The sequence below is a fragment of the Schistocerca gregaria genome, unplaced genomic scaffold (assembly GCF_023897955.1).
Source record: "Schistocerca gregaria isolate iqSchGreg1 unplaced genomic scaffold, iqSchGreg1.2 ptg000378l, whole genome shotgun sequence".
Lineage (NCBI taxonomy): Eukaryota > Metazoa > Arthropoda > Insecta > Orthoptera > Acrididae > Schistocerca > Schistocerca gregaria.
Genome location: NW_026061824.1, coordinates 12,109,960 through 12,133,539, shown reverse-complemented (window position 1 = coordinate 12,133,539; position 23,580 = coordinate 12,109,960).

Genomic DNA, 23,580 nt, shown 5'->3' with positions numbered 1-23,580 from the left:
CGTGCTGCGGTATGCGGAGACACTAAAAGCACCATGGTAGAACACAGATGAAGCTTCTAAGTTGATGTAATAGCCAGTAAGAAGTAGTACAATTCAATTTTTTTGGTATCGATTATTGATTTTTTAGCTGGCTTTGGTGCCTTGGACATGAGCTAGGACCTTAAGATTCTGCATCAAAAGGAGGACTAGCAGCCGAGTTTGAACGGGACAATGTGAAAAGTGTTCATATGTAGTAAAAACCTGAGAAATCCGTCCGTTTTCGTCATTTGTTATCGAATCGACTTAAAGCCAGATCGTCACATTGGCCGCTCTTCTCTCTGAAACGGTTGTACTTATCGTCTGCAAAGCTATGTCGTATGCTGCGGTAGGCGGAGACACTAAAACCACCACAATTGAACACAGATGAAGCTTCTAATTTGATGTAATAGCCAATAAGAAGTAGTACAATTCAAGTTTTAGGTATCGATTATTGACGTTTTAGCTGGCTTTGGTGCCTTGGACATGAGCTAGGAACTTAAGATTCTGCATTAAAGGAGGACTAGCAGCCGAGTTGCACGGGAGAATGTGAAAAGTATTCATATGTAGTAAAAACCTGAGAAATCCGTCCGTTTTCGTCATTTGTTATCGAATCGACTTAAAGCCAGATCGTCACATTGGCCGCTCTTCTCTCTGAAACGGTTGTACTTATCGTCTGCAAAGCTATGTCGCGTCCTGCGGTATTCGGAGACACTAAAAGCACCATAGTAGAACACAGATGAAGCTTCTAAGTTGATGTAAGAGCCAGTAAGAAGTAGTACAATTCAAGTTTGTGGTACTGATTATTGACTTTTTAGCTGGCTTTGGTGCCTTGGACATGAGCTATTACCTTAAGATTCTGCATGAAAGGAGGAATAGCAGCCGAGTTGCACGGGAGAATGTGAAAAGTGTTCTTATGTAGTAAAAACCTGAGAAATCCGTCCGTTTTCGTCATTTGTTATCGAATCGACTTAAAGCCAGATCGTCACATTGGCCGCTCTTCTCTCTGAAACGGTTGTACTTATCGTCTGCAAAGCTATGTCGTATGCTGCGGTAGGCGGAGACACTAAAACCACCACAATTGAACACAGATGATGCTTCTAAGTTGATGTAATAGCCAGTAAGAAGTAGTACAATTCAAGTTTTAGGTATTGATTATTGACTTTTAAGCTGGCTTTGATGCCTTGGACATGAGCTAGGACCTTAAGAATCTGCATGAAAGGAGGATTAGCAGCCGAGTTGCACGGGAGAATGTGAAAAGTGTTCATATGTAGTAAAAACCTGAGAAATCCGTCCGTTTTCGTCATTTGTTATCGAATCGACTTAAAGCCAGATCGTCACATTGGCCGCTCATCTCTCTGAAACGGTTGTACTTATCGTCTGCAAAGCTATGTCGCGTGCTGCGGCATGCGGGGACACTAAAAGCACCATAGTAGAACACAGATGAAGCTTCTAAGTTGATGTAATAGCCAGTAAGAAGTAGTACAATTCAAGTTTTAGGTATCGATTATTGATTTTTTAGCTGGCTTTGGTGCCTTGGACATGAGCTACGACCTTAAGATTCTGCATGAAAGGAGGACTAGCAGCCACGTTGCACGGGAGAATGTGAAAAGTGTTCATGTGTAGTAGAAACCTGAGATATCCGTCCGTTTTCCTCATTTGTTATCGAATCGACTTAAAGCCCGATCGTCACATTGGCCGCTCTTCTCTCTGATACGGTAGTACTTATCGTCTGCAAAGCTATGTCGCGTGCTGCGGTATGCAGAGACAATAAAATCACCATAGCAGAACACAGATGAAGCTTCTAATTTGATGTAATAGCCAGTAAGAAGTAGTACAATTCAAGTTTTAGGTATTGATTATTGACTATTAAGCTGGCTTTGATGCCTTGGACATGAGCTAGGACCTTAAGAATCTGCATGAAAGGAGGATTAGCAGCCGAGTTGCAACGGAGAATGTGAAAAGTGTTCATATGTAGTAAAAACCTGAGATATCCGTCCGTTTTCCTCATTTGTTATCGAATCGACTTAAAGCCAGATCGTCACATTGGCCGCTTTTCTCTCTGAAACGGTTGTACTTATCGTCTTCAAAGCTATGTCGCGTGCTGCGGTATGCGGAGACACTAAAAGCACCATGGTAGAACACAGATGAAGCTTCTAAGTTGATGTAATAGCCAGTAAGAAGTAGTACAATTCAATTTTTTTGGTATCGATTATTGATTTTTTAGCTGGCTTTGGTGCCTTGGACATGAGCTAGGACCTTAAGATTCTGCATCAAAAGGAGGACTAGCAGCCGAGTTTGAACGGGACAATGTGAAAAGTGTTCATATGTAGTAAAAACCTGAGAAATCCGTCCGTTTTCGTCATTTGTTATCGAATCGACTTAAAGCCAGATCGTCACATTGGCCGCTCTTCTCTCTGAAACGGTTGTACTTATCGTCTGCAAAGCTATGTCGTATGCTGCGGTAGGCGGAGACACTAAAACCACCACAATTGAACACAGATGAAGCTTCTAATTTGATGTAATAGCCAATAAGAAGTAGTACAATTCAAGTTTTAGGTATCGATTATTGACGTTTTAGCTGGCTTTGGTGCCTTGGACATGAGCTAGGAACTTAAGATTCTGCATTAAAGGAGGACTAGCAGCCGAGTTGCACGGGAGAATGTGAAAAGTATTCATATGTAGTAAAAACCTGAAAAAACCGTCCGTTTTCGTCATTTGTTATCGAATCGACTTAAAGCCAGATCGTCACATTGGCCGCTCTTCTCTCTGAAACGGTTGTACTTATCGTCTGCAAAGCTATGTCGCGTCCTGCGGTATTCGGAGACACTAAAAGCACCATAGTAGAACACAGATGAAGCTTCTAAGTTGATGTAAGAGCCAGTAAGAAGTAGTACAATTCAAGTTTGTGGTACTGATTATTGACTTTTTAGCTGGCTTTGGTGCCTTGGACATGAGCTATTACCTTAAGATTCTGCATGAAAGGAGGAATAGCAGCCGAGTTGCACGGGAGAATGTGAAAAGTGTTCTTATGTAGTAAAAACCTGAGAAATCCGTCCGTTTTCGTCATTTGTTATCGAATCGACTTAAAGCCAGATCGTCACATTGGCCGCTCTTCTCTCTGAAACGGTTGTACTTATCGTCTGCAAAGCTACGTCGTATGCTGCGGTAGGCGGAGACACTAAAACCACCACAATTGAACACAGATGAAGCTTCTAATTTGATTTAATAGCCAATAAGAAGTAGTACAATTCAAGTTTTAGGTATCGATTATTGACTTTTTAGCTGGCTTTGGTGCCTTGGACATGAGCTAGGAACTTAAGATTCTGCATTAAAGGAGGACTAGCAGCCGAGTTGCACGGGAGAATGTGAAAAGTATTCATATGTAGTAAAAACCTGAGAAATCCGTCCGTTTTCGTCATTTGTTATCGAATCGACTTAAAGCCAGATCGTCACATTGGCCGCTCTTCTCTCTGAAACGGTTGTACTTATCGTCTGCAAAGCTATGTCGCGTCCTGCGGTATGCGGAGACACTAAAAGCACCATAGTAGAACACAGATGAAGCTTCTAAGTTGATGTAAGAGCCAGTAAGAAGTAGTACAATTCAAGTTTGTGGTACTGATTATTGACTTTTTAGCTGGCTTTGGTGCCTTGGACATGAGCTATTACCTTAAGATTCTGCATGAAAGGAGGAATAGCAGCCGAGTTGCACGGGAGAATGTGAAAAGTGTTCTTATGTAGTAAAAACCTGAGAAATCCGTCCGTTTTCGTCATTTGTTATGGAATCGACTTAAAGCCAGATCGTCACATTGGCCGCTCTTCTCTCTGAAACGGTTGTACTTATCGTCTGCAAAGCTATGTCGTATGCTGCGGTAGGCGGAGACACTAAAACCACCACAATTGAACACAGATGATGCTTCTAATTTGATGTAATAGCCAGTAAAAATTAGTACAATTCAAGTCTTAGGTATCGATTATTGAATTTTTAGCTGGCTTTGGTGCCTTGGACATGAGCTAGGACCTTAAGATTCAGCATGAAAGGAGGACTAGCAGCCGAGTTGCACGGGAGAATGTGAAAAGTATTCATATGTAGATAAAAATTGAGAAATCCGTCCGTTTTCGTCATTTGTTATCGAATCGCCTTAAAGCCAGATCGTCACTTGGCCGCTCTTCTCTCTGAAACGGTTGTACTTATCGTCTGCAAAGCTATGTTGCGTGCTGCGGTATGCTGAGACACTAAAAGCACCATAGTAGAACACAGATGAAGCTTCTATGATGATGTAATAGCCAGTAAGAAGTAGTACAATTCAAGTTTGAGGTATCGATTATTGAATTTTTAGCTGGCTTTGGTGCCTTGGACATGAGCTAGGACCTTAAGAATCTGCATGGAAGGAGGACTAGCAGCCGAGTTGCACGGGAGAATGTGAAAAGTGTTCATATGTAGTAAAAACCTGAGAAAACCGTCCGTTTTCGTCATTTGTTATCGAATCGACTTAAAGCCAGATCGTCACATTGGCCGCTCTTCTCTCTGAAACGGTTGTACTTATCGTCTGCAAAGCTATGTCGCGTGCTGCGGTATGCGGAGACACTAAAAGCACCATAGTAGAACACAGATGAAGCTTCTAAGTTGATGTAATAGCCAGTAAGAAGTAGTACAATTCAAGTTTTAGGTATCGGTTATTGAGTTTTTAGCTGGCTTTGGTGCCTTGGATATGAGCTAGGACCTTAAGATTCTGCATGAAAGGAGGACTAGCAGCCGAGTTGCACGGGAGAATGTGAAAAGTGTTCATATGTAGTAAAAACCTGAGAAATCCGTCCGTTTTCGTCATTTGTTATCGAATCGACTTAAAGCCAGATCGTCACATTGGCCGCCCTTCTCTCTGAAACGGTTGTACTTATCGTCTGCAAAGCTATGTCGTATGCTGCGGTAGGCGGGGACACTAAAACCACCACAATTGAACACAGATGATGCTTCTAATTTGATGTAATAGCCAGTAAAAATTAGTACAATTCAAGTTTTAGGTATCGATTATTGAGTTTTTAGCTGGCTTTGGTGCCTTGGACATGAGCTAGGACCTTAAGATTCTGCATGAAAGGAGGACTAGCAGCCGAGTTGCACGGGAGAATGTGAAAAGTATTCATATGTAGATAAAAATTGAGAAATCCGTCCGTTTTCGTCATTTGTTATCGAATCGACTTAAAGCCAGATCGTCATATTGGCCGCTCTTCTCTCGGAAACGGTTGTACTTATCGTCTTCAAAGCTATGTCGCGTGCTGCGGTATGCGGAGACACTAAAAGCACCATAGTAGAACACAGATTAAGCTTCTAAGTTGATGTAATAGCCAGTAAGAAGTAGTACAATTCAAGTTTTAGGTATCGATTATTGATTTTTTAGCTGGCTTTGGTGCCTTGGACATAAGCTACGACCTTAAGATTCTGCATGAAAGGAGGACTAGCAGCCGCGTTGCACGGGAGAATGTGAAAAGTGTTCATGTGTAGTAGAAACCTGAGATATCCGTCCGTTTTCGTCATTTGTTATCGAATCGACTTAAAGCCCGATCGTCACATTGGCCGCTCTTCTCTCTGAAACGGTAGTACTTATCGTCTGCAAAGCTATGTCGCGTGCTGCGGTATGCAGAGACAATAAAATCACCATAGCAGAACACAGATGAAGCTTCTAATTTGATGTAATAGCCAGTAAGAAGTAGTACAATTCAAGTTTTAGGTATTGATTATTGACTATTAAGCTGGCTTTGATGCCTTGGACATGAGCTAGGACCTTAAGAATCTGCATGAAAGGAGGATTAGCAGCCGAGTTGCAACGGAGAATGTGAAAAGTGTTCATATGTAGTAAAAACCTGAGATATCCGTCCGTTTTCCTCATTTGTTATCGAATCGACTTAAAGCCAGATCGTCACATTGGCCGCTTTTCTCTCTGAAACGGTTGTACTTATCGTCTTCAAAGCTATGTCGCGTGCTGCGGTATGCGGAGACACTAAAAGCACCATGGTAGAACACAGATGAAGCTTCTAAGTTGATGTAATAGCCAGTAAGAAGTAGTACAATTCAATTTTTTTGGTATCGATTATTGATTTTTTAGCTGGCTTTGGTGCCTTGGACATGAGCTAGGACCTTAAGATTCTGCATCAAAAGGAGGACTAGCAGCCGAGTTTGAACGGGACAATGTGAAAAGTGTTCATATGTAGTAAAAACCTGAGAAATCCGTCCGTTTTCGTCATTTGTTATCGAATCGACTTAAAGCCAGATCGTCACATTGGCCGCTCTTCTCTCTGAAACGGTTGTACTTATCGTCTGCAAAGCTATGTCGTATGCTGCGGTAGGCGGAGACACTAAAACCACCACAATTGAACACAGATGAAGCTTCTAATTTGATGTAATAGCCAATAAGAAGTAGTACAATTCAAGTTTTAGGTATCGATTATTGACGTTTTAGCTGGCTTTGGTGCCTTGGACATGAGCTAGGAACTTAAGATTCTGCATTAAAGGAGGACTAGCAGCCGAGTTGCACGGGAGAATGTGAAAAGTATTCATATGTAGTAAAAACCTGAGAAATCCGTCCGTTTTCGTCATTTGTTATCGAATCGACTTAAAGCCAGATCGTCACATTGGCCGCTCTTCTCTCTGAAACGGTTGTACTTATCGTCTGCAAAGCTATGTCGCGTCCTGCGGTATTCGGAGACACTAAAAGCACCATAGTAGAACACAGATGAAGCTTCTAAGTTGATGTAAGAGCCAGTAAGAAGTAGTACAATTCAAGTTTGTGGTACTGATTATTGACTTTTTAGCTGGCTTTGGTGCCTTGGACATGAGCTATTACCTTAAGATTCTGCATGAAAGGAGGAATAGCAGCCGAGTTGCACGGGAGAATGTGAAAAGTGTTCTTATGTAGTAAAAACCTGAGAAATCCGTCCGTTTTCGTCATTTGTTATCGAATCGACTTAAAGCCAGATCGTCACATTGGCCGCTCTTCTCTCTGAAACGGTTGTACTTATCGTCTGCAAAGCTATGTCGTATGCTGCGGTAGGCGGAGACACTAAAACCACCACAATTGAACACAGATGATGCTTCTAAGTTGATGTAATAGCCAGTAAGAAGTAGTACAATTCAAGTTTTAGGTATTGATTATTGACTTTTAAGCTGGCTTTGATGCCTTGGACATGAGCTAGGACCTTAAGAATCTGCATGAAAGGAGGATTAGCAGCCGAGTTGCACGGGAGAATGTGAAAAGTGTTCATATGTAGTAAAAACCTGAGAAATCCGTCCGTTTTCGTCATTTGTTATCGAATCGACTTAAAGCCAGATCGTCACATTGGCCGCTCATCTCTCTGAAACGGTTGTACTTATCGTCTGCAAAGCTATGTCGCGTGCTGCGGCATGCGGGGACACTAAAAGCACCATAGTAGAACACAGATGAAGCTTCTAAGTTGATGTAATAGCCAGTAAGAAGTAGTACAATTCAAGTTTTAGGTATCGATTATTGATTTTTTAGCTGGCTTTGGTGCCTTGGACATGAGCTACGACCTTAAGATTCTGCATGAAAGGAGGACTAGCAGCCACGTTGCACGGGAGAATGTGAAAAGTGTTCATGTGTAGTAGAAACCTGAGATATCCGTCCGTTTTCCTCATTTGTTATCGAATCGACTTAAAGCCCGATCGTCACATTGGCCGCTCTTCTCTCTGATACGGTAGTACTTATCGTCTGCAAAGCTATGTCGCGTGCTGCGGTATGCAGAGACAATAAAATCACCATAGCAGAACACAGATGAAGCTTCTAATTTGATGTAATAGCCAGTAAGAAGTAGTACAATTCAAGTTTTAGGTATTGATTATTGACTATTAAGCTGGCTTTGATGCCTTGGACATGAGCTAGGACCTTAAGAATCTGCATGAAAGGAGGATTAGCAGCCGAGTTGCAACGGAGAATGTGAAAAGTGTTCATATGTAGTAAAAACCTGAGATATCCGTCCGTTTTCCTCATTTGTTATCGAATCGACTTAAAGCCAGATCGTCACATTGGCCGCTTTTCTCTCTGAAACGGTTGTACTTATCGTCTTCAAAGCTATGTCGCGTGCTGCGGTATGCGGAGACACTAAAAGCACCATGGTAGAACACAGATGAAGCTTCTAAGTTGATGTAATAGCCAGTAAGAAGTAGTACAATTCAATTTTTTTGGTATCGATTATTGATTTTTTAGCTGGCTTTGGTGCCTTGGACATGAGCTAGGACCTTAAGATTCTGCATCAAAAGGAGGACTAGCAGCCGAGTTTGAACGGGACAATGTGAAAAGTGTTCATATGTAGTAAAAACCTGAGAAATCCGTCCGTTTTCGTCATTTGTTATCGAATCGACTTAAAGCCAGATCGTCACATTGGCCGCTCTTCTCTCTGAAACGGTTGTACTTATCGTCTGCAAAGCTATGTCGTATGCTGCGGTAGGCGGAGACACTAAAACCACCACAATTGAACACAGATGAAGCTTCTAATTTGATGTAATAGCCAATAAGAAGTAGTACAATTCAAGTTTTAGGTATCGATTATTGACGTTTTAGCTGGCTTTGGTGCCTTGGACATGAGCTAGGAACTTAAGATTCTGCATTAAAGGAGGACTAGCAGCCGAGTTGCACGGGAGAATGTGAAAAGTATTCATATGTAGTAAAAACCTGAAAAAACCGTCCGTTTTCGTCATTTGTTATCGAATCGACTTAAAGCCAGATCGTCACATTGGCCGCTCTTCTCTCTGAAACGGTTGTACTTATCGTCTGCAAAGCTATGTCGCGTCCTGCGGTATTCGGAGACACTAAAAGCACCATAGTAGAACACAGATGAAGCTTCTAAGTTGATGTAAGAGCCAGTAAGAAGTAGTACAATTCAAGTTTGTGGTACTGATTATTGACTTTTTAGCTGGCTTTGGTGCCTTGGACATGAGCTATTACCTTAAGATTCTGCATGAAAGGAGGAATAGCAGCCGAGTTGCACGGGAGAATGTGAAAAGTGTTCTTATGTAGTAAAAACCTGAGAAATCCGTCCGTTTTCGTCATTTGTTATCGAATCGACTTAAAGCCAGATCGTCACATTGGCCGCTCTTCTCTCTGAAACGGTTGTACTTATCGTCTGCAAAGCTATGTCGTATGCTGCGGTAGGCGGAGACACTAAAACCACCACAATTGAACACAGATGATGCTTCTAAGTTGATGTAATAGCCAGTAAGAAGTAGTACAATTCAAGTTTTAGGTATTGATTATTGACTTTTAAGCTGGCTTTGATGCCTTGGACATGAGCTAGGACCTTAAGAATCTGCATGAAAGGAGGATTAGCAGCCGAGTTGCACGGGAGAATGTGAAAAGTGTTCATATGTAGTAAAAACCTGAGAAATCCGTCCGTTTTCGTCATTTGTTATCGAATCGACTTAAAGCCAGATCGTCACATTGGCCGCTCATCTCTCTGAAACGGTTGTACTTATCGTCTGCAAAGCTATGTCGCGTGCTGCGGCATGCGGGGACACTAAAAGCATCATAGTAGAACACAGATGAAGCTTCTAAGTTGATGTAATAGCCAGTAAGAAGTAGTACAATTCAAGTTTTAGGTATCGATTATTGATTTTTTAGCTGGCTTTGGTGCCTTGGACATGAGCTACGACCTTAAGATTCTGCATGAAAGGAGGACTAGCAGCCACGTTGCACGGGAGAATGTGAAAAGTGTTCATGTGTAGTAGAAACCTGAGATATCCGTCCGTTTTCCTCATTTGTTATCGAATCGACTTAAAGCCCGATCGTCACATTGGCCGCTCTTCTCTCTGATACGGAAGTACTTATCGTCTGCAAAGCTACGTCGCGTGCTGCGGTATGCAGAGACAATAAAATCACCATAGCAGAACACAGATGAAGCTTCTAATTTGATGTAATAGCCAGTAAGAAGTAGTACAATTCAAGTTTTAGGTATTGATTATTGACTTTTAAGCTGGCTTTGATGCCTTGGACATGAGCTAGGACCTTAAGAATCTGCATGAAAGGAGGATTAGCAGCCGAGTTGCACGGGAGAATGTGAAAAGTGTTCATATGTAGTAAAAACCTGAGAAATCCGTCCGTTTTCGTCATTTGTTATCGAATCGACTTAAAGCCAGATCGTCACATTGGCCGCTCTTCTCTCGGAAACGGTTGTACTTATCGTCTGCAAAGCTATGTCGCGTGCTGCGGTATGCGGAGACACTAAAAGCACCATGGTAGAACACAGATGAAGCTTCTAAGTTGATGCAATAGCCAGTAAGAAGTAGTACAATTCAATTTTTTTGGTATCGATTATTGATTTTTTAGCTGGCTTTGGTGCCTTGGACATGAGCTAGGACCTTAAGATTCTGCATCAAAAGGAGGACTAGCAGCCGAGTTTGAACGGGAGAATGTGAAAAGTATTCATATGTAGTAAAAACCTGAGAAATCCGTCCGTTTTCGTCATTTGTTATCGAATCGACTTAAAGCCAGATCGTCACATTGGCCGCTCTTCTCTCTGAAACGGTTGTACTTATCGTCTGCAAAGCTATGTCGCGTCCTGCGGTATGCGGAGACACTAAAAGCAGCATAGTAGAACACAGATGAAGCTTCTAAGTTGATGTAAGAGCCAGTAAGAAGTAGTACAATTCAAGTTTGAGGTACTGATTATTGACTTTTTAGCTGGCTTTGGTGCCTTGGACATGAGCTATTACCTTAAGATTCTGCATGAAAGGAGGAATAGCAGCCGAGTTGCACGGGAGAATGTGAAAAGTGTTCATGTGTAGTAGAAACCTGAGATATCCGTCCGTTTTCGTCATTTGTTATCGAATCGACTTAAAGCCAGATCGTCACATTGGCCGCTCTTCTCTCTGAAACGGTTGTACTTATCGTCTGCAAAGCTATGTCGCGTGCTGCGGTATGCGGAGACACTAAAAGCACCATAGTAGAACACAGATGAAGCTTCTAAGTTGATGTAATAGCCAGTAAGAAGTAGTACAATTCAAGTTTTAGGTATCGGTTATTGAGTTTTTAGCTGGCTTTGGTGCCTTGGATATGAGCTAGGACCTTAAGATTCTGCATGAAAGGAGGACTAGCAGCCGAGTTGCACGGGAGAATGTGAAAAGTGTTCATATGTAGTAAAAACCTGAGAAATCCGTCCGTTTTCGTCATTTGTTATCGAATCGACTTAAAGCCAGATCGTCACATTGGCCGCCCTTCTCTCTGAAACGGTTGTACTTATCGTCTGCAAAGCTATGTCGTATGCTGCGGTAGGCGGGGACACTAAAACCACCACAATTGAACACAGATGATGCTTCTAATTTGATGTAATAGCCAGTAAAAATTAGTACAATTCAAGTTTTAGGTATCGATTATTGAGTTTTTAGCTGGCTTTGGTGCCTTGGACATGAGCTAGAACCTTAAGATTCTGCATGAAAGGAGGACTAGCAGCCGAGTTGCACGGGAGAATGTGAAAAGTATTCATATGTAGATAAAAATTGAGAAATCCGTCCGTTTTCGTCATTTGTTATCGAATCGACTTAAAGCCAGATCGTCATATTGGCCGCTCTTCTCTCGGAAACGGTTGTACTTATCGTCTTCAAAGCTATGTCGCGTGCTGCGGTATGCGGAGACACTAAAAGCACCATAGTAGAACACAGATGAAGCTTCTAAGTTGATGTAATAGCCAGTAAGAAGTAGTACAATTCAAGTTTTAGGTATCGATTATTGATTTTTTAGCTGGCTTTGGTGCCTTGGACATAAGCTACGACCTTAAGATTCTGCATGAAAGGAGGACTAGCAGCCGCGTTGCACGGGAGAATGTGAAAAGTGTTCATGTGTAGTAGAAACCTGAGATATCCGTCCGTTTTCGTCATTTGTTATCGAATCGACTTAAAGCCCGATCGTCACATTGGCCGCTCTTCTCTCTGAAACGGTAGTACTTATCGTCTGCAAAGCTATGTCGCGTGCTGCGGTATGCAGAGACAATAAAATCACCATAGCAGAACACAGATGAAGCTTCTAATTTGATGTAATAGCCAGTAAGAAGTAGTACAATTCAAGTTTTAGGTATTGATTATTGACTATTAAGCTGGCTTTGATGCCTTGGACATGAGCTAGGACCTTAAGAATCTGCATGAAAGGAGGATTAGCAGCCGAGTTGCAACGGAGAATGTGAAAAGTGTTCATATGTAGTAAAAACCTGAGATATCCGTCCGTTTTCCTCATTTGTTATCGAATCGACTTAAAGCCAGATCGTCACATTGGCCGCTTTTCTCTCTGAAACGGTTGTACTTATCGTCTTCAAAGCTATGTCGCGTGCTGCGGTATGCGGAGACACTAAAAGCACCATGGTAGAACACAGATGAAGCTTCTAAGTTGATGTAATAGCCAGTAAGAAGTAGTACAATTCAAGTTTTAGGTATCGATTATTGATTTTTTAGCTGGCTTTGGTGCCTTGGACATGAGCTAGGACCTTAAGATTCTGCATCAAAAGGAGGACTAGCAGCCGAGTTTGAACGGGACAATGTGAAAAGTGTTCATATGTAGTAAAAACCTGAGAAATCCGTCCGTTTTCGTCATTTGTTATCGAATCGACTTAAAGCCAGATCGTCACATTGGCCGCTCTTCTCTCTGAAACGGTTGTACTTATCGTCTGCAAAGCTATGTCGTATGCTGCGGTAGGCGGAGACACTAAAACCACCACAATTGAACACAGATGAAGCTTCTAATTTGATGTAATAGCCAATAAGAAGTAGTACAATTCAAGTTTTAGGTATCGATTATTGACGTTTTAGCTGGCTTTGGTGCCTTGGACATGAGCTAGGAACTTAAGATTCTGCATTAAAGGAGGACTAGCAGCCGAGTTGCACGGGAGAATGTGAAAAGTATTCATATGTAGTAAAAACCTGAGAAATCCGTCCGTTTTCGTCATTTGTTATCGAATCGACTTAAAGCCAGATCGTCACATTGGCCGCTCTTCTCTCTGAAACGGTTGTACTTATCGTCTGCAAAGCTATGTCGCGTCCTGCGGTATTCGGAGACACTAAAAGCACCATAGTAGAACACAGATGAAGCTTCTAAGTTGATGTAAGAGCCAGTAAGAAGTAGTACAATTCAAGTTTGTGGTACTGATTATTGACTTTTTAGCTGGCTTTGGTGCCTTGGACATGAGCTATTACCTTAAGATTCTGCATGAAAGGAGGAATAGCAGCCGAGTTGCACGGGAGAATGTGAAAAGTGTTCTTATGTAGTAAAAACCTGAGAAATCCGTCCGTTTTCGTCATTTGTTATCGAATCGACTTAAAGCCAGATCGTCACATTGGCCGCTCTTCTCTCTGAAACGGTTGTACTTATCGTCTGCAAAGCTATGTCGTATGCTGCGGTAGGCGGAGACACTAAAACCACCACAATTGAACACAGATGATGCTTCTAAGTTGATGTAATAGCCAGTAAGAAGTAGTACAATTCAAGTTTTAGGTATTGATTATTGACTTTTAAGCTGGCTTTGATGCCTTGGACATGAGCTAGGACCTTAAGAATCTGCATGAAAGGAGGATTAGCAGCCGAGTTGCACGGGAGAATGTGAAAAGTGTTCATATGTAGTAAAAACCTGAGAAATCCGTCCGTTTTCGTCATTTGTTATCGAATCGACTTAAAGCCAGATCGTCACATTGGCCGCTCATCTCTCTGAAACGGTTGTACTTATCGTCTGCAAAGCTATGTCGCGTGCTGCGGCATGCGGGGACACTAAAAGCACCATAGTAGAACACAGATGAAGCTTCTAAGTTGATGTAATAGCCAGTAAGAAGTAGTACAATTCAAGTTTTAGGTATCGATTATTGATTTTTTAGCTGGCTTTGGTGCCTTGGACATGAGCTACGACCTTAAGATTCTGCATGAAAGGAGGACTAGCAGCCACGTTGCACGGGAGAATGTGAAAAGTGTTCATGTGTAGTAGAAACCTGAGATATCCGTCCGTTTTCCTCATTTGTTATCGAATCGACTTAAAGCCCGATCGTCACATTGGCCGCTCTTCTCTCTGATACGGTAGTACTTATCGTCTGCAAAGCTATGTCGCGTGCTGCGGTATGCAGAGACAATAAAATCACCATAGCAGAACACAGATGAAGCTTCTAATTTGATGTAATAGCCAGTAAGAAGTAGTACAATTCAAGTTTTAGGTATTGATTATTGACTATTAAGCTGGCTTTGATGCCTTGGACATGAGCTAGGACCTTAAGAATCTGCATGAAAGGAGGATTAGCAGCCGAGTTGCAACGGAGAATGTGAAAAGTGTTCATATGTAGTAAAAACCTGAGATATCCGTCCGTTTTCCTCATTTGTTATCGAATCGACTTAAAGCCAGATCGTCACATTGGCCGCTTTTCTCTCTGAAACGGTTGTACTTATCGTCTTCAAAGCTATGTCGCGTGCTGCGGTATGCGGAGACACTAAAAGCACCATGGTAGAACACAGATGAAGCTTCTAAGTTGATGTAATAGCCAGTAAGAAGTAGTACAATTCAATTTTTTTGGTATCGATTATTGATTTTTTAGCTGGCTTTGGTGCCTTGGACATGAGCTAGGACCTTAAGATTCTGCATCAAAAGGAGGACTAGCAGCCGAGTTTGAACGGGACAATGTGAAAAGTGTTCATATGTAGTAAAAACCTGAGAAATCCGTCCGTTTTCGTCATTTGTTATCGAATCGACTTAAAGCCAGATCGTCACATTGGCCGCTCTTCTCTCTGAAACGGTTGTACTTATCGTCTGCAAAGCTATGTCGTATGCTGCGGTAGGCGGAGACACTAAAACCACCACAATTGAACACAGATGAAGCTTCTAATTTGATGTAATAGCCAATAAGAAGTAGTACAATTCAAGTTTTAGGTATCGATTATTGACGTTTTAGCTGGCTTTGGTGCCTTGGACATGAGCTAGGAACTTAAGATTCTGCATTAAAGGAGGACTAGCAGCCGAGTTGCACGGGAGAATGTGAAAAGTATTCATATGTAGTAAAAACCTGAGAAATCCGTCCGTTTTCGTCATTTGTTATCGAATCGACTTAAAGCCAGATCGTCACATTGGCCGCTCTTCTCTCTGAAACGGTTGTACTTATCGTCTGCAAAGCTATGTCGCGTCCTGCGGTATTCGGAGACACTAAAAGCACCATAGTAGAACACAGATGAAGCTTCTAAGTTGATGTAAGAGCCAGTAAGAAGTAGTACAATTCAAGTTTGTGGTACTGATTATTGACTTTTTAGCTGGCTTTGGTGCCTTGGACATGAGCTATTACCTTAAGATTCTGCATGAAAGGAGGAATAGCAGCCGAGTTGCACGGGAGAATGTGAAAAGTGTTCTTATGTAGTAAAAACCTGAGAAATCCGTCCGTTTTCGTCATTTGTTATCGAATCGACTTAAAGCCAGATCGTCACATTGGCCGCTCTTCTCTCTGAAACGGTTGTACTTATCGTCTGCAAAGCTATGTCGTATGCTGCGGTAGGCGGAGACACTAAAACCACCACAATTGAACACAGATGATGCTTCTAAGTTGATGTAATAGCCAGTAAGAAGTAGTACAATTCAAGTTTTAGGTATTGATTATTGACTTTTAAGCTGGCTTTGATGCCTTGGACATGAGCTAGGACCTTAAGAATCAGCATGAAAGGAGGATTAGCAGCCGAGTTGCACGGGAGAATGTGAAAAGTGTTCATATGTAGTAAAAACCTGAGAAATCCGTCCGTTTTCGTCATTTGTTATCGAATCGACTTAAAGCCAGATCGTCACATTGGCCGCTCATCTCTCTGAAACGGTTGTACTTATCGTCTGCAAAGCTATGTCGCGTGCTGCGGCATGCGGGGACACTAAAAGCATCATAGTAGAACACAGATGAAGCTTCTAAGTTGATGTAATAGCCAGTAAGAAGTAGTACAATTCAAGTTTTAGGTATCGATTATTGATTTTTTAGCTGGCTTTGGTGCCTTGGACATGAGCTACGACCTTAAGATTCTGCATGAAAGGAGGACTAGCAGCCACGTTGCACGGGAGAATGTGAAAAGTGTTCATGTGTAGTAGAAACCTGAGATATCCGTCCGTTTTCCTCATTTGTTATCGAATCGACTTAAAGCCCGATCGTCACATTGGCCGCTCTTCTCTCTGATACGGTAGTACTTATCGTCTGCAAAGCTACGTCGCGTGCTGCGGTATGCAGAGACAATAAAATCACCATAGCAGAACACAGATGAAGCTTCTAATTTGATGTAATAGCCAGTAAGAAGTAGTACAATTCAAGTTTTAGGTATTGATTATTGACTTTTAAGCTGGCTTTGATGCCTTGGACATGAGCTAGGACCTTAAGAATCTGCATGAAAGGAGGATTAGCAGCCGAGTTGCACGGGAGAATGTGAAAAGTGTTCATATGTAGTAAAAACCTGAGAAATCCGTCCGTTTTCGTCATTTGTTATCGAATCGACTTAAAGCCAGATCGTCACATTGGCCGCTCTTCTCTCGGAAACGGTTGTACTTATCGTCTGCAAAGCTATGTCGCGTGCTGCGGTATGCGGAGACACTAAAAGCACCATGGTAGAACACAGATGAAGCTTCTAAGTTGATGCAATAGCCAGTAAGAAGTAGTACAATTCAATTTTTTTGGTATCGATTATTGATTTTTTAGCTGGCTTTGGTGCCTTGGACATGAGCTAGGACCTTAAGATTCTGCATCAAAAGGAGGACTAGCAGCCGAGTTTGAACGGGAGAATGTGAAAAGATTTCATATGTAGTAAAAACCTGAGAAATCCGTCCGTTTTCGTCATTTGTTATCGAATCGACTTAAAGCCAGATCGTCACATTGGCCGCTCTTCTCTCTGAAACGGTTGTACTTATCGTCTGCAAAGCTATGTCGCGTCCTGCGGTATGCGGAGACACTAAAAGCAGCATAGTAGAACACAGATGAAGCTTCTAAGTTGATGTAAGAGCCAGTAAGAAGTAGTACAATTCAAGTTTGAGGTACTGATTATTGACTTTTTAGCTGGCTTTGGTGCCTTGGACATGAGCTATTACCTTAAGATTCTGCATGAAAGGAGGAATAGCAGCCGAGTTGCACGGGAGAATGTGAAAAGTGTTCTTATGTAGTAAAAACCTGAGAAATCCGTCCGTTTTCGTCATTTGTTATCGAATCGACTTAAAGCCAGGTCGACACATTGGCCGCTCTTCTCTCTGAAACGGTTGTACTTATCGTCTGCAAAGCTATGTCGTATGCTGCGGTAGGCGGAGACACTAAAACCACCACAGTAGAACACAGATGAAGCTTCTAATTTGATGTAATAGCCAGTAAGAAGTAGTACAATTCAAGTTTAGGTATTGATTATTGACTTTTAAGCTGGCTTTGATGCCTTGGACATGAGCTAGGACCTTAAGAATCTGCATGAAAGGAGGATTAGCAGCCGAGTTGCACGGGAGAATGTGAAAAGTGTTCATATGTAGTAAAAACCTGAGAAATCCGTCCGTTTTCGTCATTTGTTATCGAATCGACTTAAAGCCAGATCGTCACATTGGCCGCTCTTCTCTCTGAAACGGTTGTACTTATCGTCTTCAAAGCTATGTCGCGTGCTGCGGTATGCGGAGACACTAAAAGCACCATAGTAGAACACAGATGAAGCTTCTAAGTTGATGTAATAGCCAGTAAGAAGTAGTACAATTCAAGTTTTAGGTATCGATTATTGATTTTTTAGCTGGCTTTGATGCCTTGGACATGAGCTAGGACCTTAAGATTCTGCATCAAAAGGAGGACTAGCAGCCGAGTTGCACGGGACAATGTGAAAAGTGTTCATATGTAGTAAAAACCTGAGAAATCTGTCCGTTTTCGTCATTTGTTATCGAATCGACTTAAAGCCAGATCGTCACATTGGCCGCTCTTCTCTCTGAAACGGTTGTACTTATCGTCTGCAAAGCTATGTCGTATGCTGCGGTAGGCGGAGACACTAAAACCACCACAATTGAACACAGATGAAGCTTCTAATTTGATGTAATAGCCAGTAAGAAGTAGTACAATTCAAGTTTTAGGTATCGATTATTGACATTTTAGCTGGCTTTGGTGCCTTGGACATGGGCTAGGACCATAAGATTCTGCATTAAAGGAGGACTAGCAGCCGAGTTGCACGGGAGAATGTGAAAAGTATTCATATGTAGTAAAAACCTGAGAAATCTGTCCGTTTTCGTCATTTGTTATCGAATCGACTTAAAGCCAGATCGTCACATTGGCCGCTCTTCTCTCTGAAACGGTTGTACTTATCGTCTTCAAAGCTATGTCGCGTGCTGCGGTATGCGGAGACACTAAAAGCACCATAGTAGAACACAGATGAAGCTTCTATGTTGATGTAATAGCCAGTAAGAAGTAGTACAATTCAAGTTTTAGGTATCGATTATTGATTTTTTAGCTGGCTGTGGTGCCTTGGACATGAGCTACGACCTTAAGATTCTGCATCAAAAGGAGGACTAGCAGCCGAGTTGCACGGGACAATGTGAAAAGTGTTCATATGTAGTAAAAACCTGAGAAATCCGTCCGTTTTCGTCATTTGTTATCGAATCGACTTAAAGCCAGATCGTCACATTGGCTCCTCTTTTCTCTGATACGGTTGTACTTATCGTCTGCAAACCTATGTCGCGTGCTGCGGTGTGCGGAGACACTAAAAGCACCATGGCAGAATACAGATGAAGCTTCTAAGTTGATGTAATAGCCAGTAAGAAGTAGTACAATTCAAGTTTTAGGTATCGATTATTGATTTTTTAGCTGGCTTTGGTGCCTTGGACATGAGCTAGGACCTTAAGATTCTGCATGAAAGGAGGACTAGCAGTCGCGTTGCACGGGAGAATGTGAAATGTGTTCATATGTAGTAGAAACCTGAGAAATCCGTCCGTTTTCGTCATTTGTTATCGAATCGACTTAAAGCCCGATCGTCACATTGGCCGCTCTTCTCTCTGAAACGGTTGTACTTATCGTCTTCAAAGCTATGTCGCGTGCTGCGGTATGCGGAGACACTAAAAGCACCATAGTAGAACACAGATGAAGCTTCTAAGTTGATGTAATAGCCAGTAAGAAGTAGTACAATTCAAGTTTTAGGTATTGATTATTGACTTTTTAGCTGGCTTTGGTGCCTTGGACATGAGCTAGGACCTTAAGATTCTGCATGAAAGGAAGACTAGCAGCCGCGTTGTACGGGAGAATGTGAAATGTGTTCATATGTAGTAAAAACCTGAGAAATCCGTCCGTTTTCGTCATTTGTTATCAAATCGACTTAAAGCCAGATCGTCACATTGGCTGCTCTTCTCTCTGAAACGGTTGTACTTATCGTCTGGATAGCTTTGTCGCGTGCTGCGGTATGCGGAGACACTAAAAGCACCATAGTAGAACACAGATGAAGCTTCTAAGTTGATGTAATAGCCAGTAAGAAGTAGTACAATTCAAGTTTTAGGTATCGATTATTGATTTTTTAGCTGGCTTTGGTGCCTTGGACATGAGCTAGGACCTTAAGATTCAGCATTAAAGGAGGACTAGCAGCCGAGTTGCACGGGAGAATGTGAAAAGTGTTCATATGCAGTAAAAACCTGAGAAATCCGTCCGTTTTCGTCATTTGTTATCGAATCGACTTAAAGCCAGATCGTCATATTGGCCGCTCTTCTCTCTGAAACGGTTGTACTTATCGTCTGCAAAGCTATGTCGTATGTTGCGGTAGGCGGAGACACTAAAACCACCACAGTAGAGCACAGATGAAGCTTCTAATTTGATGTAATAGCCAGTAAGAAGTAGTACAATTCAAGTTTTAGGTATCGATTATTGATTTTTTATCTGGCTTTGGTGCCTTGGACATGAGCTAGGACCTTAAGATTCTGCATGAAAGGAGGACTAGCAGCCGCGTTGGATGGGAGAATGTGAAATGTGTTCATATGTAGTAGAAACCTGAGAAATCCGTCCGTTTTCGTGATTTGTTATCGAATCGACTTAAAGCCCGATCGTCACATTGGCCGCTCTTTTCTCTGAAACGGTTGTACTTATCGTCTGCAAAGCTATGTCGCGTGCTGCGGTATGCGGAGACAATAAAATCACCATACTAGAACACAGATGAAGCTTCTAAGTCGATGTAATAGCCCGTAAGAAGTAGTACAATTCAAGTTTTAGGTATCGATTATTGACTTCTTAGATGGATTTGGTGCCGTGGACATGAGCGAGGACCTTAAGATTCTGCATGAAAGGAGGACTAGCAGCCGAGTTGCACGGGACAATATGAAAAGTGTTCATATGTAGTAAAAACCTGAGAAATCCGTCCGTTTTCGTCATTTGTTATCGAATCGCCTTAAAGCCAGGTCGTCACTTGGCCGCTCTTCTCTCTGAAACGGTTGTACTTATCGTCTGCAAAGCTATGTTGTGTGCTGCGGTATGCGGAGACACTAAAAGCACCATAGTAGAAGACAGATGAAGCTTCTATGATGATGTAATAGCCAGTAAGAAGTAGTACAATTCAAGTTTGAGGTATCGATTATTGACTTTTTAGCTGGCTTTGGTGCCTTGGACATGAGCTAGGACCTTAAGATTCTGCATGAAAGGAGGACTAGCAGCCGAGTTGCACGGGAGAATGTGAAAAGTGTTCATATGTAGTAAAAACCTGAGAAATCCGTCCGTTTTCGTCATTTGTTATCGAATCGACTTAAAGCCAGATCGTCACATTGGCCGCTCTTCTCTCTGAAACGGTTGTACTAATCGTCTGCAAAGCTATGTCGCCTGCTGCGGTATGCGGAGACACTAAAAGCACCATAGTAGAACACAGATGAAGCTTCTAAGTTGATGTAATAGCCAGTAAGAAGTAGTACAATTCAAGTTTTAGGTATCGATTATTGACTTTTTAGCTGGCTTTTGTGCCTTGGATATGAGCTAGGACCTTAAGATTCTGCATGAAAGGAGGACTAGCAGCCGAGTTGCACGGGAGCATGTGAAAAGTGTTCATATGTAGTAAAAACCTGAGAAATCCGTCCGTTTTCGTCATTTGTTATCGAATCGACTTGAAGCCAGATCGTTACATTGGCCGCTCTTCTCTCTGAAACGGTTGTACTTATCGTCTGCAAAGCTATGTCGTATGCTGCGGTAGGCGGAGACACTAAAACCACCACAATTGAACACAGATGATGCTTCTAATTTGATGTAATAGCCAGTAAAAAGTAGTACAATTCAAGTTTTAGGTATCGATTATTGATTTTTTAGCTGGCTTTGGTGCCTTGGACATGAGCTAGGACCTTAAGATTCTGCATGAAAGGAGGACTAGCAGCCGAGTTGCACGGGAGAATGTGAAGAGTATTCATATGTAGTAAAAAATTGAGAAATCCGTCCGTTTTCGTCATTTGTTATCGAATCGACTTAAAGCCAGATCGTCACATTGGCCGCTCTTCTCTCTGAAACGGTTGTACTTATCGTCTTCAAAGCTATGTCGCGTGCTGCGGTATGCGGAGACACTAAAAGCACCATAGTAGAACACAGATGAAGCTTCTAAGTTGATGTAATAGCCAGTAAGAAGTAGTACAATTCAAGTTTTAGGTATCGATTATTGATTTTTTAGCTGGCTTTGGTGCCTTGGACATGAGCTACGACCTTAAGATTCTGCATGAAAGGAGGACTAGCAGCCGCGTTGCACGGGAGAATGTGAAAAGTGTTCATGTGTAGTAGAAACCTGAGATATCCGTCCGTTTTCGTCATTTGTTATCGAATCGACTTAAAGCCCGATCGTCACATTGGCCGCTCTTCTCTCTGAAACGGTAGTACTTATCGTCTGCAAAGCTATGTCGCGTGCTGCGGTATGCAGAGACAATAAAATCACCATAGCAAAACACAGATGAAGCTTCTAATTTGATGTAATAGCCAGTAAGAAGTAGTACAATTCAAGTTTTAGGTATTGATTATTGACTTTTAAGCTGGCTTTGATGCCTTGGACATGATCTAGGACCATAAGAATCTGCATGAAAGGAGGATTAGCAGCCGAGTTGCACGGGAGAATGTGAAAAGTGCTCATATGTAGTAAGAACCTTAGAAATCCGTCCGTTTTCGTCATTTGTTATCGAATCGACTTAAAGCCCGATCGTCACATTGGCCGCTCTTCTCTCTGAAACGGTTGTACTTATCGTCTTCAAAGCTATGTCGCGTGCTGCGGTATGCGGAGACACTAAAAGCACCATAGTAGAACACAGATGAAGCTTCTAAGTTGATGTAATAGCCAGTAAGAAGTAGTACAATTCAAGTTTTAGGTATTGATTATTGACTTTTTAGCTGGCTTTGGTGCCTTGGACATGAGCTAGGACCTTAAGATTCTGCATGAAAGGAAGACTAGCAGCCGCGTTGTACGGGAGAATGTGAAATGTGTTCATATGTAGTAAAAACCTGAGAAATCCGTCCGTTTTCGTCATTTGTTATCAAATCGACTTAAAGCCAGATCGTCACATTGGCTGCTCTTCTCTCTGAAACGGTTGTACTTATCGTCTGGAAAGCTTTGTCGCGTGCTGCGGTATGCGGAGACACTAAAAGCACCATAGTAGAACACAGATGAAGCTTCTAAGTTGATGTAATAGCCAGTAAGAAGTAGTACAATTCAAGTTTTAGGTATCGATTATTGATTTTTTAGCTGGCTTTGGTGCCTTGGACATGAGCTAGGACCTTAAGATTCAGCATTAAAGGAGGACTAGCAGCCGAGTTGCACGGGAGAATGTGAAAAGTGTTCATATGCAGTAAAAACCTGAGAAATCCGTCTGTTTTCGTCATTTGTTATCGAATCGACTTAAAGCCAGATCGTCATATTGGCCGCTCTTCTCTCTGAAACGGTTGTACTTATCGTCTGCAAAGCTATGTCGTATGTTGCGGTAGGCGGAGACACTAAAACCACCACAGTAGAGCACAGATGAAGCTTCTAATTTGATGTAATAGCCAGTAAGAAGTAGTACAATTCAAGTTTTAGGTATCGATTATTGATTTTTTATCTGGCTTTGGTGCCTTGGACATGAGCTAGGATCTTAAGATTCTGCATCAAAAGGAGGACTAGCAGCCGAGTTGCACGGGACAATGTGAGAAGTGTTCATACGTAGTAAAAACCTGAGAAACACGTCCCTTTTCGTCATTTGTTATCGAATCGACTTAAAGCCAGATCGTCACATTGGCCGCTCTTCTCTCTGAAACGGTTGTACTTATCGTCTTCAAAGCTATGTCGCGTGCTGCGGTATGCGGAGACACTAAAAGCACCATAGTAGAACACAGATGAAGCTTCTAAGATGATGTAATAGCCAGTAAGAAGTAGTACAATTCAAGTTTTAGGTATCGATTATTGACTTTTTAGCTGGCTTTGGTGCCTTGGACATGAGCTAGGACCTTAAGATTCTGCATGAAAGGAGGACTAGCAGCCGAGTTGCAGGGGAGAATGTAAAAAGTGTTCATATGTAGTAAAAACCTGAGAAATCCGTCCGTTTTCGTCATTTGTTATCGAATCGACTTAAAGCCAGATCGTCACATTGGCCGCTCTTCTCTCTGAAACGGTT